The following is a 17807-nucleotide window of genomic DNA, read 5'->3' on the forward strand; positions in this document are numbered from 1 at the left end:
AAAGTATATTGTGAATGCTTCCTAGGAAAACATTTATCCTGTAATAGGAGGGCCTGGGAGTGTGGATATTAATTCAATATATACATCTAGGGATTGGAGGTGCTTTGAGTAGTCATAGGGGATTTCAGAAGCAGGAACAGCATGAATAAAAGCGAGTTATATTTTTGGAAACTGGGAGTAAGTACCAGTGACTAGAGATAAGGGCACATGCAGGGAAGTGGAAAGAAATGGTGGAAAGATAGAGAAGTTATGAATAGCTTTTCCTACTACACAAAATACTCTATTTTCAATTTTATTTAAATCATAAGCTTTAAAATGATGAAATAACATAATTATGTCTGTATTTTAACAATACCAATGGTGGGAGTCATATGGATTGTAACAGTTCTGTTGGAATCAGTGAGGAGAATGAGTTAGGAAATATGGAAAAGCAGGGAGTGGTGGCAATGAGAGAGGGGAGATTGATATTTTCCTGAAATAGAATCAGTAGAATTTGGAAATAGTATGGGTGTGAACAGAATGCATATAAGTTACTCATTTGACAGTTCTGTCCTTTAGATGTGGGGTGGATGGAGAACTCTACTGAACAGGGCAGTGCTTTAGAATGATCACAGAAAGGGAAAACCATGGTCCCCAGTCCAGAGGAGTGTAAAGTAGGAATAAAAAAAAATTGTTAACATATCAAGGAATTTAGGATATTGCATCAGAATTTAGAATCATTCAGGCCCTGGGTAGGTTTCTCCAGAAGAGATCTACGATAAAAAGAATATACAGCAGAGATGTAAAAAAAAGATGTCAGAAGATTATTAACTTAAAAGCAATGAGAGACACTTAACAGCCAAAGGGAAAATGGATTTAAATTTCACAGTTATACCGACTGACAACATATACCTATACCATCTTCATTAAGATAATTAATGGCAGGAATACCTCCTTTAAGCTAGCCAGAAAGTCTCCTGTGGCTTTTCCCTAACTCAGGCAGATCTAACACTAGAACTGGGTATCCAACTCCAGGCACTTAAAAAAAAAATGAAAAAGGAATAGAGACTACTTGATAAGCAGCAAGGGGCCAAGTGGAAATACAGAGAGCAACTGTCCACCCTTAGCAAGTTCTTTTGCCCTCAGCCACATCTGGGGAAATTTTCCCTAAAGTGCATGAGACTAGTGAAGGATGTCGGCTTAACAGCACTTCCATGATGGGACTGAATAATGGCAGCTCCCTTCCCAACAATCATCTTCAGGAAACAGAGAGGCACGCAGCAATAGGCCTGGACTTCTAGGTATGGTGTGTAGCATGTCAACTGCAACAAAACTGCATTCTGTGATCTAAAAAGCTCCCCCTTCCAGCTTCAGAATATTGGAAATGTAAGGTTTTTCCTCAGGGTTTTATGCACCCTTAAGAATCACTCACAAAAGTAGGGGCTCAACTGATCGCTCTCATTTAGAAGGGTCAAGTTCAGTAAGATTTAGGCACCTTTTTTACTCAGCATTTTTTATGGCTAGGTTGTGCTCATCATTTCAAACGTATCTTACATCCACTGCAAATTTTAAACAAAAACAAACTCAATATCCAGAATGAAATATGTCCGGTATGGCTTTCCCTTTCCTTCTTTTGGTGAGATAATTGCATCAATTCTTTAGAGAATTCTCACGATGATTAGACTGGTCCCAAATTTTCTCACCTCCCCAATTGAGAACATCACAAATAAAACCCTGAAAATTCTGTTGAACTATTAAGTGTTGCTTGCATTTTTGGGTGATCAAATATGAAACATGGAGTGAACTGGAGACTTCAACTACAATTTTCACACACTAATTTTTTTCAGAAAATGGTCTTATTCCTCTTACTTGACCTTTACAAAGAAAATGCATGGTCAGTTAATACCTACGTTCAGTGATTTCCAAGCCAGTCTTATTCATCTTTGGCTTCATAAAATATATGTACAAAATGCCATATGGAAATCAAGTAAGTATTCAGGAATTCCTCTTCTGTAATTAATGTGTTTCATAAATAAGTTTTTATGCTTTTTCTGCCCTGATGTATTAGCCATCTGTAGCTAGCTTCAGAAATTTTGAAAAATCTTCCACCTACATATATGTGGTGGAACACACACACACACACACACACACACACGTGAGCATGTCCATAGTTATATATTTTCATAATAACCTAGTGCATACTTAAGAGTCCACTTCACTACCATTGCTAGCATTATTCTAATTGAAAAGTTTGGATTGAAATTATATAGGAAGATTGTTCTGAAGAGCTTAGAGATCATGAGACTGGCTGTAAAACTATGGGTTGGGAAAATAAAGGGCTGAGTTAGGTCAGTAGGATGACAGGTCTAACTATTTGTCTAACTTGGGTCTGAGTATGTTGGTAAGTTTGGATCATTTTATAAATGATTCAAATGTTAGTAGTTTTGCATAGAATAGAATTTAGAATAATGAACATCATCTGCAGGGGATAAAATGGGATGAAGCCTGTATGCTACCTCAGGAAGCCTATTGTCCAATGATGGGCAACAGACTTCAATATATCAGACTGTAGTAAAATGTACTACATGGTGATTATCTCAAAATGAGGAATAAACACAGCACTATGTAAATATAATAATTCTGAGCAATGTAATTGGTAAGGGCTTTAGGGAGGAGATGGCATTGGAACAGACTCTGAAAGACAAGGGAATAAGAACTGAGGCTGATGGAATAGCACCACTGTCATATCCAGGTCAGAGATAATGAAGGGCTAAAGGAGGCCACAGGGAATTGAGAAAGAATCAAAAGTGTATTCAGGGAATGGTCTATAGTTGTACGAGGCTGGTGTATGGAGTACCTATGATTAGACTTTTCATCGCACTTAAGAGGAAATCAGAAGCCACTTTTGTGTGCCAGGAACGGCAAAGACAGGATCTAAAGCATGATTCCCGGTAATTCTATTTAACTTTATAATTCACAATTCTATAGGTCAATCCAAAAAGGCCTACTGATGATACTGAATAATTTCCTAGTCCCTAGTGATACTATGAGAGGGTATAGTTTCACATAATTGCAAGGCATCATTATGAACATTCATTTCCTTCAGATTTTTTAATTGAGTGGCTGATAATTGCTCTCTTCACACCGAGGTTCCAGGTGTAATCACTGGTGGTTGTTTTCATTCATCAATAATGCTCACTATATTATGCTGAATTGGTCCATGAACATCTTCTGAAACTCTTTATTAGGTTTCCCTTATTGCATTAGGAAGATCAGCACCAAGAACAGATCATGTGCCTGAAGAGCAATCATTAATTTTGTTCCTGTTGCTGAATCTCTCTAGTTCTTTGTAAACTCCCTGTGTTATCTGAGCTTTAGTCATAGTCTGACAATTCATTTATAGGACCAAAGTCCTTATCTGAAAGGCTCCATGCCCTTCCAATATGCTTTTTGAAGAATGATGAAATGGGTGGTCATCCCTTACTCATGTTGAAAAATCAGGTTCTGTTTAATAAATACATTTTAAAAAACACATGTCAGTGGGAGTGGCAGTAGAAAATGAAACTATTTCTCATCAAAACCATATAACCATTATGACATAGTGTTAAGGAAAAGAACAAATTCAGGGGACTGCCAGCAAGAAACTGACTCAGGGTAAAGATGAATTGAAGACTGGTTGTAAGACTCTTTGCTGAGACTCTTGAAATGATTAAGGTGTCTACTAGATCCTCTTACACGGACAAAGGAGTTCCTACAAAGATTAAGGTTTTGGTCTATAGATGCCCCAAACCATCAAACTATCTGTAATTGAGTCTCCAGAGAGAGAGGCATGTCTCGGAAAGAATTACGGATGTCATCTATTTTGGGGCCATGGTGTTTGGAACTTAGAGTGTTTTTGAAAAGAACCATATTGGGGAAAGCACGGCCAGCCTGAACTTATAGACTGAAATCCTCTGAGATATAAAAAGTTCTTGGGACCTGCCTTCCTCAGGCAAGAGTCTGCGTGTGAAAATCATTCACTTGTCTAATGGGAGTTATTTATCCTATCCCTGTTCTGCATTTGTATGTTGGATGTGTACCAGGCAAATAACTTGTCATTTTATTAAGAGATCTCTGGATTCAGAAAAGCTGCATTTAGATCTGATGTAGATCACAAGGCTCTGGACTTTGAATTTGATGCTGGGATTACATGGGACTTCAAGAGGGTCTTGGGATGGGGATGGATGTGTTTTGCATATGGCGAGGATACAAATTAATGTAAAGACAGTTGACTGTAAAAAAGAGAGAGAGAGAGAGAGAGAGAGAAAGAAAAACAACTTTCCCTCCCCTCTCACTGCTTCATTGGTGCTAAGTGTGGCCATGTGATTTGCTTTGGCTAATGGTATATTAGTGGAAATTATATAAGCAAATGCTTGAATCATGCTTGTATGCCTCTGCTTCTGTCATGGTCATAAGAACATGCCCTGGGGAGCTCACTGGTGCCAGGAGAAGGGAGACATGCATCAGACATGTGCTCAGCTCCCTGGCACCTGGCACCTTCCAGTTATCACCTTAGTCAACTCTAGACCTATGTGAATGAGGGTGAAGCTCACTGCTGTCATGCCACTGAATTTGGGATATCTTTGTTATACATCAATAACTAACTGATCCAAGGCTGTATCCTAAGCACAGACTAAGCTCTGAAGCATCTGTCAGCCTTGTGAGCTATATTATTAGCTCTGTTTTGCAAGAAACTAAAGTTTAGAGAAGTTCTCTAATTGAGTATAGTTTCTAGCCAGGCCTGCCTAAGTCTTTCTTCTTTAATCCTATCAATACCTTTCAGTGTTCTAGAAAATTCAGGTTTGATCCTTTTCTTGAACTTTCCTTTACCCTGCTTTTGGATGGATATACTCAGTGGGTAGGACTAGAAGGCTTTCTCTCTTTTGTTTTCTGTTTTTGACCTGAGTAATAATGACACTAACAAGGGCCTGATTGTGAAGCTGGAAAAAGCTAATCTGCAGCTATGCAATTGCTCTAATTTAGGCTGCTGTTTCTTCTTCCAGAGACGTATACTACTCTTTCCTTTCAGGTACACATTTTTTTGTTTGAATCCTTCTCAAATTAAAGAGAAAAAGATCTGAAATATGTGCTTGGTGAAAACAACTCACCAACACTGTATGATCTTGATCCTAGTTAATTGCATTTTAACCTTATCTCTAAATGAGGAATTTATTTATTTATTTATTCATTTTTAAAGATTTTTTATTTTAAGTAATCTTGATATCCAACATAGGGCTCAAACTCACAATCCCGAGACCAAGAGCCCCATGCTCTACCAACTGAGCCAGTCAGATGACCTGCTAAATGTGGAATTTAGGGCTTTGTTTGTTGTTGTTGTTGTTGTTGTTTTTTAGGACTTTGTATTCTTTTAAATATACTTGAGACAAATCTAAGCAGGTTAAAAAAAATTGTTGGGGCTAGAGAGAACTTCTTCAGCCTGAAATACTATAGTAAATAAGTCTAGCTCTGAAGGGAAGGGAAGAAAGGAATAAGTGTGTAGTTTATAGGAAAGAAAAAACAAAATACAGATTTGAGCTCACTTTAAGTGCTGGACATATGTTCTGATGTAGCAGGTAGGCCACCTGGATAGAAATTGCCACACAGGCTTCATCTTCTTTTGGGTTCCTGGGCCCAATTTCAATGTATGTTTGAGACTTCTCACGTCAACGGAGCAATTTTTGGATACCAGCAGGGTGTCTGAAAATTCAGTTCTGACACTATCTGACACCTGGGCAGAACATCATATTTTATAGGTTAATGGTTTAATCCAACAAGAATGCATTGTCCTTCGCACTTCAGATGCTAGTCACAAACCCAGGTTGTTGCTACCTGTACTTCTGACCAACTGGCTAGAAATCAGAGGTTCCCATGACTTCCTCCTTGGGTTCCATTAATTTACTAGAGCAGCTCACAGAACTCGCAGAAACATTTTACTTACCAGATAGATCACTTGTGTTTATTATAAAAGGACAGAACTCAGGAGCCAGATGAAAGAACTGTGTAGGGAAAGGCATGGGGAAAGGTTATAGAATGTCCATGCCCTCTCCAACATCTCCCTGCATTCACCAAATGAGAAGCTTTCTAAACCCCATCCTTCTGGGTTTTCATGGAGGCTCCATTACATAGACATAACTGGTTAAACCACTGACCATCGTAGATTGAAAATCAGTTTCCAACTCCTCTCTCATCCCTGGAGTCAGGGAGTGGGTCTGAAAATCACAGCTCTCTTTTTTAAAAAATTTTATTTATTTATTTGAGAGAGAGTGAGAGTGAGCCCAAGTGTGCATACACACAGTGGGTGTAAGGGCAGAGGGAGAGAGAGAAGCAGACCCCCCCACCACCACCAGTGATCAGAATGCCCTATGCCAGGCTTGGTCACAGGGCTCCACCCTGGACCCTGAGATTGTGACCTGAGCAGAAGGCACTTAACCAACTGAGCCACCCAAGTGCCCCAGAAATCCCAGCTCTTTAATCAAAAGGTTGGTTCTCAAGACAACCTGCCCCTGTCCTTAGGCGGGGTCCAAAATTTACCTCCTTAACATAACAAGATATTTTTATCACTCTCCATCACAGGAAATTTCAAGGGTTTTAGAAGCTGTGAGCCAGGAACCTTAGACTAAGACTAGATATAGATTTCTTATTATAAATCACAAAATCACAATTTTCTCTGAAAAGTTGAACCTTGACTGATATAGATAGGGGTACTGTCCTGTAAGCCTTCCCACCAAGAGAAAATGATTTAAAGCAATTCTTGGGAAAAAGTCCTTTTAACTGCTTTAGAGCAAACTATGCCTTATATTGTATGTAGTCCACTTTCAGATTTCTTGCTTTTTCTTCATTAAGGAAATGGTGAAAATCCTTAGCCAAAGAAAAATTTCCCCAAACTTCATTGGAACAGAATTGTTTTGTGCAATGTAATTCATGACTCTCCTCTAGAATGTGGCATGGCTAATAAAATACTAAGCAATTCTTTCTCTTTTTTTTAAAGACTTTATTTATTCATGAGAGACAGAAAGAGAGGCAGAGACATAGGCAGAGGGAGAAGCAGGCTCCACGCAGGGAGCCCGACATGGGACTCCATCCCAGGACTCCAGGATCACGCCCTGAGCCAAAGGCAGGCGCCAAACTGCTGAGCCACCCAGGGATCCCCTTTCCTTTCTTTTCTTAAGAAAGAGAGAGAGAACACATGGACATGCATGGCAGGAGAGGGGCAGAGGGAGAGGGAATCCCAAACAGGCTCCACACCTACTTGGGGCTCAATATCATGACCCCAAGATCATGACCTGAGCCACTCGGTTGCCCCACTAAGCAATTTTCTGATAAACTCCATGAGAATTAATAAGGGTAAAATTAGTTCTTAGGAAAATTATCACCCATCCTTTCAAGAGTCTATGATACTTTACTCTGCTGTTCTTTTTGTATTTGACTTAACAAATGCAAACAGGCCTCCTAACCGCAAAACTATAACCAAATGTTTGCTTATCAATAGCAAGATTATAACCAAACAGAAATTGGTAACTCAATTATCAATACTGGAAAAAATTTAAAAATATGTCTGGTCCAATATGTCCTCTCATTCTGCTGCTTTAGGCTACTTACCCTCCGTATCTAAGACGAGGGAGCTGAATGCAGCTCTGGTGAGCCGCACATTATCACAGCGGACCCCATAATAATATTTGCAAAATGCCTGGCATGAAATATCTGCTCAATATTGACCTCCTTCCTTCCTTTTCCATTCCCTCTGTTCAGAACAACCATAACTGTCAAATGATTTTAGGGCAAGAAGATTTGCTCCCAAACACCAGGCTCTTATCCTCACCGTCTGCTCATGACTTTTCACAATTTCCACTTGAAGTATTGCCTTTATGTTTTTAACAGGAATCTGTTCTTTCAATATACTCCATTACTCACAGAATGATTTACTGTATCTGCGTGGCCGACCCTGAAGGTTGCCTTTATTGAAATTGAGTGCACTTGTTCCCATCCTCTGGGTGGGGACTGGCTCTGTGTGGGGATGAAACAGGTGTGGGGGTTTGTTCCAATCCCTTCAACTCAAAGAACAACTTCATGGCTGAGGTCAAGCTGAGAATAGATCCCTCCCCACTGGGCAGAGACCTGGCTGCCAGGACACTTTCTGTCGGGTATGATTAAAGCCACCCCTGACAGCAGAGGCCCGGGGCTGTCCTTGGTCCACTTCGTGCCCCCCACGGTGTGCGCAGGCTAAATATCACACTTCGTCACTTCAGGGAATCCGAACCATGGGGACAGGTTATCTTTATTTCGTAGAGGGAAAAGCAGATTCTCAAAGGGATTAGTTCAGTTTTCCCAAGGACACATGGCCAGTGAGTGGGGGACAGAGGTCCCCCCGCTGGCTGACTGTGGAGTCCCTGTGTCTCAGGGTGCATTTCGGGACCTGCCATGCTACCACGTTGTCTAGGGCCTGCTGTACAGAGCCCGGGCTGCAGACCAGCAGCACTGGCATCTCCACGAACCCCTGGCAATACAGACGCTCAGGTGCCACCTGGAATCAGAATCCTCATTTAACTAAGATTCCAAGGTGATCTGTATGCACAGGGACGTTTGGGAAGCACATCGATAGGGCATAATTTGCAGTTATGAAATAAAGTCCTACAGAGCGTGAAAGAACTTTCTAAAACATGTAGGATAGGTGAAGAAGGTCTGGGATCGGTCAGGTAGGCCATCTAGAAGACACCAGACAGAAGGGATGGAAGACAACATGCCACGAACAGCAGAGCGGGATTTCTCTGCACTAAGTGTCAGACTGGATGGGTTCATCGAGGACCGAGTAGGACAAAGGAAAAACGACATCCAGAGACACTGGATAAACGGAAGACACGTTTCAGAACACTTAGGATGAGGAAAAACCTGGTAAAACTTCCAGAGAGAAGAAACAGCTTTACTAGGGAATGAGAAGCAGGGGTATATGTCACAAGAAGAAATGGAATCATCAAAAACGTCTGAGGGAAAAGATACTTGAAGCCAGCGTTTCGTACCCAGTGAATCCTTTATTCAAAGACAAGAACAAAAGAAACTTATTTTCAAACACAGTCGATTCAGTTAGATTCTTCGTGGCAGACCCCAGGCTGTCTCTCGAGGGTAAGCAGAAAAGGGCTCCTTCTCAGCCGCAGGCCACCCGGCCAGGAAGGAGGCAGCCAGAGGGGGGCTCAGACTCACAGTGTGGGGGGAGCTGTGGAGAGGATCCTGGAGACACCCCTCAGTGTCATCCCTCACCCCGCCCACGCTGTCCTTGGCAGCTGGCTCCCACTCTGCTGTTAGGTCTCTCCTTCAGCCCTGGGGCCTAGGAGGCCAATGAAGTGCTCCATTCTGTGCAACCAGCTCGCAGGAGGACTGGGTGGCTGCCAGTGGGTGAATCAAATGTCAGCTGGCCTTACAGGGTGAGAGACGATCTGTTCTAGCTGTTCTTGGACGCCAAAAAGAGCTGTTCTGTAGCATACCCGGCTCTCAAGGAGCTGGGGAAAGCCCGCTGAATGCCAGTTTACTACAGGGTCGGGACTGTGCCACTTATCTATCAGTAGGCACAAGAGCAATCATTTTCTTAGCATGAAGGATAAGATTTTCTGAAGAACATTGCCTTAGATGAAAAAAAGTAGGAAACAGATATATGTATATAACACTCAGTGCTTAGAATATGAATCAAAATTCATAGCCTCTGGATTTTGGTACTAACCTAAGAGGGATACTGGAAAATATCCAATAGACTCCTTAGCCTCTTTATTTCAGATTACCTTTTAAGCCTTAAGGATTTAATTCTTTGTAAATTGTATTTTCAATTTTTATAGATTTTTTTAAAAAATGAAAATGTTACTTAAGGAATATATGAATAAAATACGTTCAGATACAAATACTCAAGCAATAACTTAATTTTAAAGGAAAAAGGAAAAATCAATCATAACCCACTATTCAATAAATTTATTCCTAGGTTTACTTTATGATCTTTCCTGATGATCATATATAGGTAGAGAGAAAGGAAGAGAAATTTAAAAATGTATTTGTGGATGCATTTTTCTATATTTACAAAATGAGATCACACTACACACATTGCATTTATAGCATATACATGCATATATCTTTTTTCATCTCACTATATCATGACATCATTCCATGTTAATATATACATGTAAATCATATTCCATCATATGAATGTATAAGGATGTATTTAAGGATGTATTGGTGGGTATTTGAAATATTTCTCACTTGGGGCTATTGTAAACAATAAGATTATTATGAATTGAATTATATGTCACTCCCACTCCTACACACACAGATTCATGTGTTAAAGACTTAACCCCCAATGTGACTATTTTGAAGGAGAGAGCTCTAAGGATATAACAGGTCATGAGGGTAGGGGTCTAATCCTGTAGGACTGCTGTCCTTAAGAGGAGGAAGTACAGAGATTTGTCCATTTCCATGTGTGCATAGAGGAAAGGACAATGTGAAGACACAGACAAAGTGAGCATCTCAAGCAAAGGAGAACAACCTAAGAAACCACCAAATGGCCATGATCCTGACAAAAATTTCTGGTCTTCAGAACTGTGAGAAATCAATTTCTGTTGTTTAACCATCCAGCCAGTGGTATTTTGTTTTAGTGGCCCTAGTGAACTAGGACCAGAGCCATCCTCATGGGTGTGAGGTAGTATCTCATTGTGGTCTTCATGTGCACTTACTTGCCTTTTTCTAATAATTAGGAATGTTAAGTAAGCCTCTAAGGCACAAATTTTTAAGGCTTCTGATTTATACTGCCAATTGTTCTTCACAAATGTTTTATCAACTAAAACTCTTACCAAATGGTGGCTTATTTGCTCTCTCCAAAATCCACAGGTTATATTTATCATATAACTTTGAAAAAAAACGCTGATCACATATAAGGAGAATGTTGCTGCAAGCCCCTCTTATTGCAGTATAAGGTCCTACATTTCTTCAGTATTATACATGGATTTAGCACGCTTGGCACTAAAAAGATATACTTATTGAATTGAAAGTTACATTTTTAAAAGACAACGGACTTTTAAAAGAGTATGAGATTAAATATCGGATTTTATTCTTTTATATCTGCATTTTCTCTGCCTCTCCTAACTCCTGCTACCTCTAATTCCCAAGGATTCCATGTGGTCTCCCATCCCCCTGTAGACTCCTTGATGATATCTGTTTACTTACTGAATTCCTACTTCATTTCATTTTCCTTCTATTGACATAGTCAATATATACCAGTTATTCCTTTATAAGGAAGAAAGAAAAGGAGAGCAGAAAATGCTTCAAGTATATTTAAAAGAATACAAAGCCCTTAAAAAAAAAAAAAAAAACAAAGCCCTAAATTCCACATTTAGCAGGGCACCTGACTGGCTCAGTTGGTAGAGCATGGGGCTCTTGGTCTCGGGATTGTGAGTTTGAGCCCTATGTTGGATATCAAGATTACTTAAAATAAAAAATCTTTAAAAATGAATAAATAAATAAATAAATTCCTCATTTAGAGATAAGGTTAAAATGCAATTAACTAGGATCAAGATCATACAGTGTTGGTGAGTTGTTTTCACCAAGCACATATTTCAGATCTTTTTCTCTTTAATTTGAGAAGGATTCAAACAAAAAAATGTGTACCTGAAAGGAAAGAGTAGTATACGTCTCTGGAAGAAGAAACAGCAGCCTAAATTAGAGCAATTGCATAGCTGCAGATTAGCTTTTTCCAGCTTCACAATCAGGCCCTTGTTAGTGTCATTATTACTCAGGTCAAAAACAGAAAACAAAAGAGAGAAAGCCTTCTAGTCCTACCCACTGAGTATATCCATCCAAAAGCAGGGTAAAGGAAAGTTCAAGAAAAGGATCAAACCTGAATTTTCTAGAACACTGAAAGGTATTGATAGGATTAAAGAAGAAAGACTTAGGCAGGCCTGGCTAGAAACTATACTCAATTAGAGAACTTCTCTAAACTTTAGTTTCTTGCAAAACAGAGCTAATAATATAGCTCACAAGGCTGACAGATGCTTCAGAGCTTAGTCTGTGCTTAGGATACAGCCTTGGATCAGTTAGTTATTGATGTATAACAAAGATATCCCAAATTCAGTGGCATGACAGCAGTGAGCTTCACCCTCATTCACATAGGTCTAGAGTTGACTAAGGTGATAACTGGAAGGTGCCAGGTGCCGGGGAGCTGAGCACATGTCTGATGCATGTCTCCCTTCTCCTGGTACCAGTGAGCTCCCCAGGGCATGTTCTTATGACCATGACAGAAGCAGAGCTGAGCATCTGCCTTCGGCTCAGGGGATGATCCTGGAGTCCTGGAATCGAGTCCACATCAGGCTCCCCACAGGGAGCCTACTTCTCCCTTTGCCTGTGTCTCTCCTAAATAAATAAATAAAATCCTTTTTTTTTTTTTAAAGGGGGGAGTGTAGTAGAGCATGTCAATGAATTCTTGGGCCATCATTCAAGAAATTCTTCTACCCCTCCCCCTGCTAGTGTGTGCTCACTCTGTCTCTCTCAAATGAATAAAATATCTTAAAGAAAACTTAAAAAGAAAATTTCATTTGTGTTATAAATAACATGATCGATCTACCTATAAGAGAGCAAAATATGATCGCATGTAGATGCACTTCCTGTTACAGGATTTCCTCATGAACCTATAGCAGGAGACCAGTCTAGGAGGCATCATGGAACTATGAAAATTTGATTTACTTCAGATTGGTAGATCAGGTTTGTGGGAGAATTGACAGGCAGATGCTCTTGAGCTCATGGGCTCGAAGATTTCCCTTTAATATACACAACCTTATTCTTCCCATATCATCTCAGTCATTGTTCTTACCAGAAACTGTACCTTAACTACAGGTCCCCTACTGACAAAGACATCTTTTGCTTTGTGAATCACATCTGTGTCATTTTGTTGATAAAATCATTCTGCTTTTACCATAGTGCAGAATCTCTTTTAACATATTGCCCATCCTAAATTCCTCCCTGATTTTAGTATAGTAAATTTTCCTCCTAACAGTACTGCCTAGCCCTTCCTCATTATGTATTACACGTGTCCTTCTAAAATTTTTCTCTCTTTTTATATGGAGCTAACATCTAAGTTTTCTACATTCTTCTTCCATGATTGGTATTACATTAAAATCAAAATATATGCCATTACCATTGCAAACTGTACTGAAATATAGCCCATTGCATGAACTGTCAGTTACTAGTTTATGTCACAGTTCACAGTTGATGTCACTCACATTTTTTACTGACAAAATTTTCCCACAAGAGGTCTCTGAGAAATCAAGATGAAAAAACTGGAAAAATATTTTAGATATTGTGTCAGGGGAGCATTAGAAGGGATCAAAGAGTCTAGGCTTATTTGATATAACAGTTCGAACATGCAAAACACCAAATTCAAAAACTGACATGTCAGTATTGGGGGAGTGTAGAAGAAAGAGGCCAAGAAAGCAAATCTAGAAGAAAACTTTGTTTATAACGGACAACAAGGTAGACCCAGGTGAGTCAGGACAACTAAGTGAAGCTTAATTTATCAACATTGACAGTGGCTATAAGAAGACAATTTAGGTTTAAAAAAAAGATGACTTATAGGTGCTTTATGTGGTTATGCACAGTTGCTTACAGTACTGGTTTATTTTACCTAATAGTCAAGTTTTATGAAATATCATTAAAATGAAGATGTTTGAACTAAAAAAGATTTCACTGTGCAAAACATTTATGGAGTGTCAAGACACAATTATTTGTAGTGAGATATATTTAAGTATATTACTGGAAACAATATCATTATTGGATTATTGGCTGCTATATGGGGAGATTCAGAATGAGTTGAAGCTGTTGGCAATGTTAAATGAGATTTCCTATTTTTCTTATTTTAATAACACCAGTAGGGCTCGTTTCTTATCTCGGGGGCTGGCAACAAATAATTGATAGAAAAGAAGACTGCCACCAGGCTGCTCGGGTCCTAAAGTGCTGCTGCAGATGGTCTGAAGCATTTTAGGACCATCTCTTTATTCAGACCAAATCCTCTTTATTATGTTGTGTGCTCTGTCATAAACGCTAACACTGAATTTCTTTTTGTTTGCTGACAACATGCCAGCTAAGCACTGTGCAGTGTTCCAGGGAAAACATATTTTCTTTGAAGTATTTGCTTTATGATTTTTCAAAGGTTTGCCTTGTTGCTAGCTACCTCTTCTGTATCTCAAGTGTGTGTGTGTGTGTGTATGTGTGTGTATGTGTGTGTATGTGTGTGTGTGGTCTAGAATTGAAGAATTAAACAAAAAAAATCTACAACAAAATCCTGATCACTGTTTGGGCACTAACTGGGTTTCACACATTCAACTATCCTAGTAGGTAATGAACTAAGAATTTATTTATTTACTAGAGAGAGAGAGAGAGAGAGAGAGAGAGAGAAAGAGCGCTTGCACATAGGAGTGCGCACACCCAGGAGCTGGGGGAGAGGCAGAGGGGGAGGCAGAGGGACAAGAGGACTCCGCATGGAGTGTGAAGACTGACTTTGGGCTAGATCTCAGAACCCTGAGATCATGACTGGAGTCAAAATCAAGAGTGGGATGCTTAACCTACTGCGCAACCCAGGCACCCCAGTAATGAACAGTTTATGAAACATTGTCAAGACACTTTCATCATTCCTTGAAGATGTCCAAGCTGTTTATGTGCGGGCAAGTAGAGGCTCTCAGTTATTGACTACATTAAGCAGGAGACAAAATGGCATGGGGATTTTTTTTGGACATACAGGATTTCAACATCTCAGGAGTTTATATGTGAGCCTGACAAATATAAAGGAATATTCTGAGTAAAATGTGTAATTATTGCAAAAAATCCTGAGAACCCTGCCATCATTCACTGTGGTTAGCCCCATAAAGTCTATTACCCTGTATTTTGTTTTACATAGCTTATATCCCAAATTATAAGGTAACTACACGTGATATTCTTCGACTAAATAATTACCATAACCATTAGTAGAGGCATTTACATGCCCTAAGTGGCTCCATCTTTCACACAGTTCTTCTTCATTAAGTGTTTTGATGATGATGCTACTGACTGTATCTTTTTGTTGAGGGTAAGTGGAAATTTGACAGTTTTCTCTTTCAGCAGTCCTTAGAGCCCTAGGGATTTGATTTTTTTCTACTATGTCGAAGACGAGTTTTTAGTTCTAAATTCTGTGATTCACATGTAAAATTCTTCCCATCTCTGTCCCTTGTGAATTTTCCATTTGGTGTGAAATGAGAAAGCTGAAGTAAATGCTACTAGTAGAATGGTAGTTTAAAATAATCGTTGTTTTTGGCTACACTGTAAACTCCTCTTAAAGTCCTCTCTGTCCTCACTACAATGTCCTCCTAATGCACCTGCAGTGCTCCTGGGTTTTTCTCCCAGGGTCATGGCTACAGCCTCTTCCCCGTTTTTCTCCCTCAGTTTCACTTTAACGTATTCAATTTTCTTTTCAAATGCCACTTCCTCAGAGAAGAATGCTCTGGTCTCCCCATGGAAAACAACACCTCATCATTCTCTCTGTTCTATTATCTGGCTTTATTTCCCCTTGAAACACGTATCTGTCATTACTTGAAAATATGTTTATTGACTCTTTCCCCTTTACTTTGTAGATTCCAGTGGTTCATAGATTTGTTCCCTGCTGTACTTGGATACCTAGGAAAGTCCCTGGCCTACAGTAGATCCTTACACAACATTCCTAATAAAGGAATAAATATTGGTACTGAAAGAGGACTTCAACTACCCCCATTTTGGCCTCCATCTGCACTTTCTTTTTTTTTTTTTTCTTTTTTAAGATTTGAGAGAGAGTGAGGCAAGAGAAAGAGCATGAGTGTGTGTGGAGGGGGTGTCAGAACAAGAGGGAGTAGTAGGCCCCCAACTGAACAGGAAGCCCCACCCGAGGATTAATCCCAGGATTCCAGATCAACCCGATGGAAGGCAGTCGCTTAACCCACTGAGTCGCCCAGACACCCCCACCCCCCTGCACTTTCTGATTAAGTTCTTTTCAGCTTTAGTTTTAACTCAGGCAAAAGACCCTGCAGGCAAAGCATCCCTTTTTTGGGAATCAAAACTACTCCTTCAAGCAATAGGGACTGGCCTAATACCAATAAGACCCCATGGGATTGACTTTAACACAATGATCAGCCTGACCTTTACTGCTCACCTGCTCTTACCCACTGACCTTTGTCCCACATCTTCTTTATACAAACCAGAGAAGTACTTTCTGCACTTCAGAGACTTTTTGAGACGTTAGTCAGCTGTCTTTCCAATATTGACCTCACTGAAATAATTTTCTTTCTTGTTTCACCACCACTTGTCTCTCTGGCTTTGAATTTTGTCAAGGCCAATGACTGATCCTCCTCTGTTTGGAACCCTCAGAGCCAGGTGCTCTTGCACCCTTGGGCCTCATTGACAGTAGGTCTTAATGGCTTACCACACTTGTATTTTAATGAAAATTCTAAAATACACTGTGCACATACATTAGGTCACACACACAACAAAACTAGGTTCTGCTCAGAATGGTAGCCTAAGAGGTAAACTCAACTCCTTCCACAAATACACCAAAGCTACACTACATTTGGAACAAATGCCTCTGGAAAAAAAAAAAAAAAGACAAGACAAAACAAAACCCCAAATGCTAATCACTCCTAAGCACCGGGCAAATGGAGGTCTACACTGACCTCCCTCCAACATACGGAGGTAGGAGACACTAGGACACCATCAGCCTGGCAGTTGACCTCACCCCTCACGCAGTGATAGGGCGGGAACTCGAAACCCAGAGCTTCTCCCAGAGGAGCCAAGGGTTCAAACCCCACAGGGGGCACCCCCAGCTTTAAGACCAGAACCTGGGAGAGGAACCTGGAAAACCATCTAGCTCTGAAAACCGATGGCGCTCATGTCCCCAAGATCCACTCGGCTACAGAGACTGCTTGTGCCCCCCGACCCCCCTGTGCAGAGGCCGCCAGTCTAGGGGTGCCGCATGGCGCGTGGGAAGGTTGGCCTGCGGGGTAGGCATCTCCCTGAACACGCACGAGGCCCTCTGCTGGGATGGAGACTGGGGGGGGCGGGGGGCTCCCCTTGGGCTCTTGCTACAGCTGCGGGATGCTATCTTTTTTTTTTTTTTTTTAACTCCAGGCTTTTTTCTTTCTTCCCTTTTTTTCTTTCTTTTTTGTTTCCTGGCAGATACCATCTCTGTGCCCTCTCTCTCTGTCTTGCTTTAGCTGGCAGATACCATTTTGTTGTTGTTTCTTTTTTGAACTCTAGGTTTTTCTTTCTGTCCCCCCCCCCCCCCGTCCCCCCTTTATAAATGTTCCTTTCCCAGCAGGTGCCAGCTCCGCGCCCTCCGTCTGCCTTGCTCGGCCCCGGTGGCATCTCTGTGCCCTCCTCCCTCCGCCACTGTCCCCTGGGGGGCAGCCAGTAGGCTCAGGTGCCACGGTTTTTGGGGCTTCTGCGAGGGGCGACCTCTGCATCGCCCCGCTCCCGTGGTCAGTGGGGCTTATGCTCGGGCATCCTGCAGGATTCCAATCAACAGGGAAAGGGTTCTTAGACGGGCTACCATCTGCAGGGCTCAGCAACAGGCAACAGACCCAGCAGGTCAGGCTTTCTGTGAAAGAGGCCTATCAGCTCTTCATCATTACAGCTGCAGCTTGAGAGCGAGGCTTCTCATGAAATACATATGTAAGGGCCACCTGCAGCCCTTTCCAGAGACCTTGGAGGGTGGGTGCTATCTCCGTGCTGTCTTGCTGCTGCACTCCAGCCTGCCAGGATTTCCCAGAGTG

At 40.9% G+C, this 17807-nt stretch overlaps 1 pseudogene; it reads left to right on the forward strand.

The window, feature by feature from the left end:
- Nucleotides 1-8755: 8755 nt before the first annotated feature.
- The window catches only part of LOC112674774 (centromere protein V-like), an 86034-nt pseudogene continuing 76982 nt past the window's right edge, over nt 8756-17807 (forward strand).

The sequence above is a fragment of the Canis lupus genome, chromosome 14 (assembly GCF_003254725.2).
Source record: "Canis lupus dingo isolate Sandy chromosome 14, ASM325472v2, whole genome shotgun sequence".
In the NCBI taxonomy this organism is placed as follows: domain Eukaryota; kingdom Metazoa; phylum Chordata; class Mammalia; order Carnivora; family Canidae; genus Canis; species Canis lupus.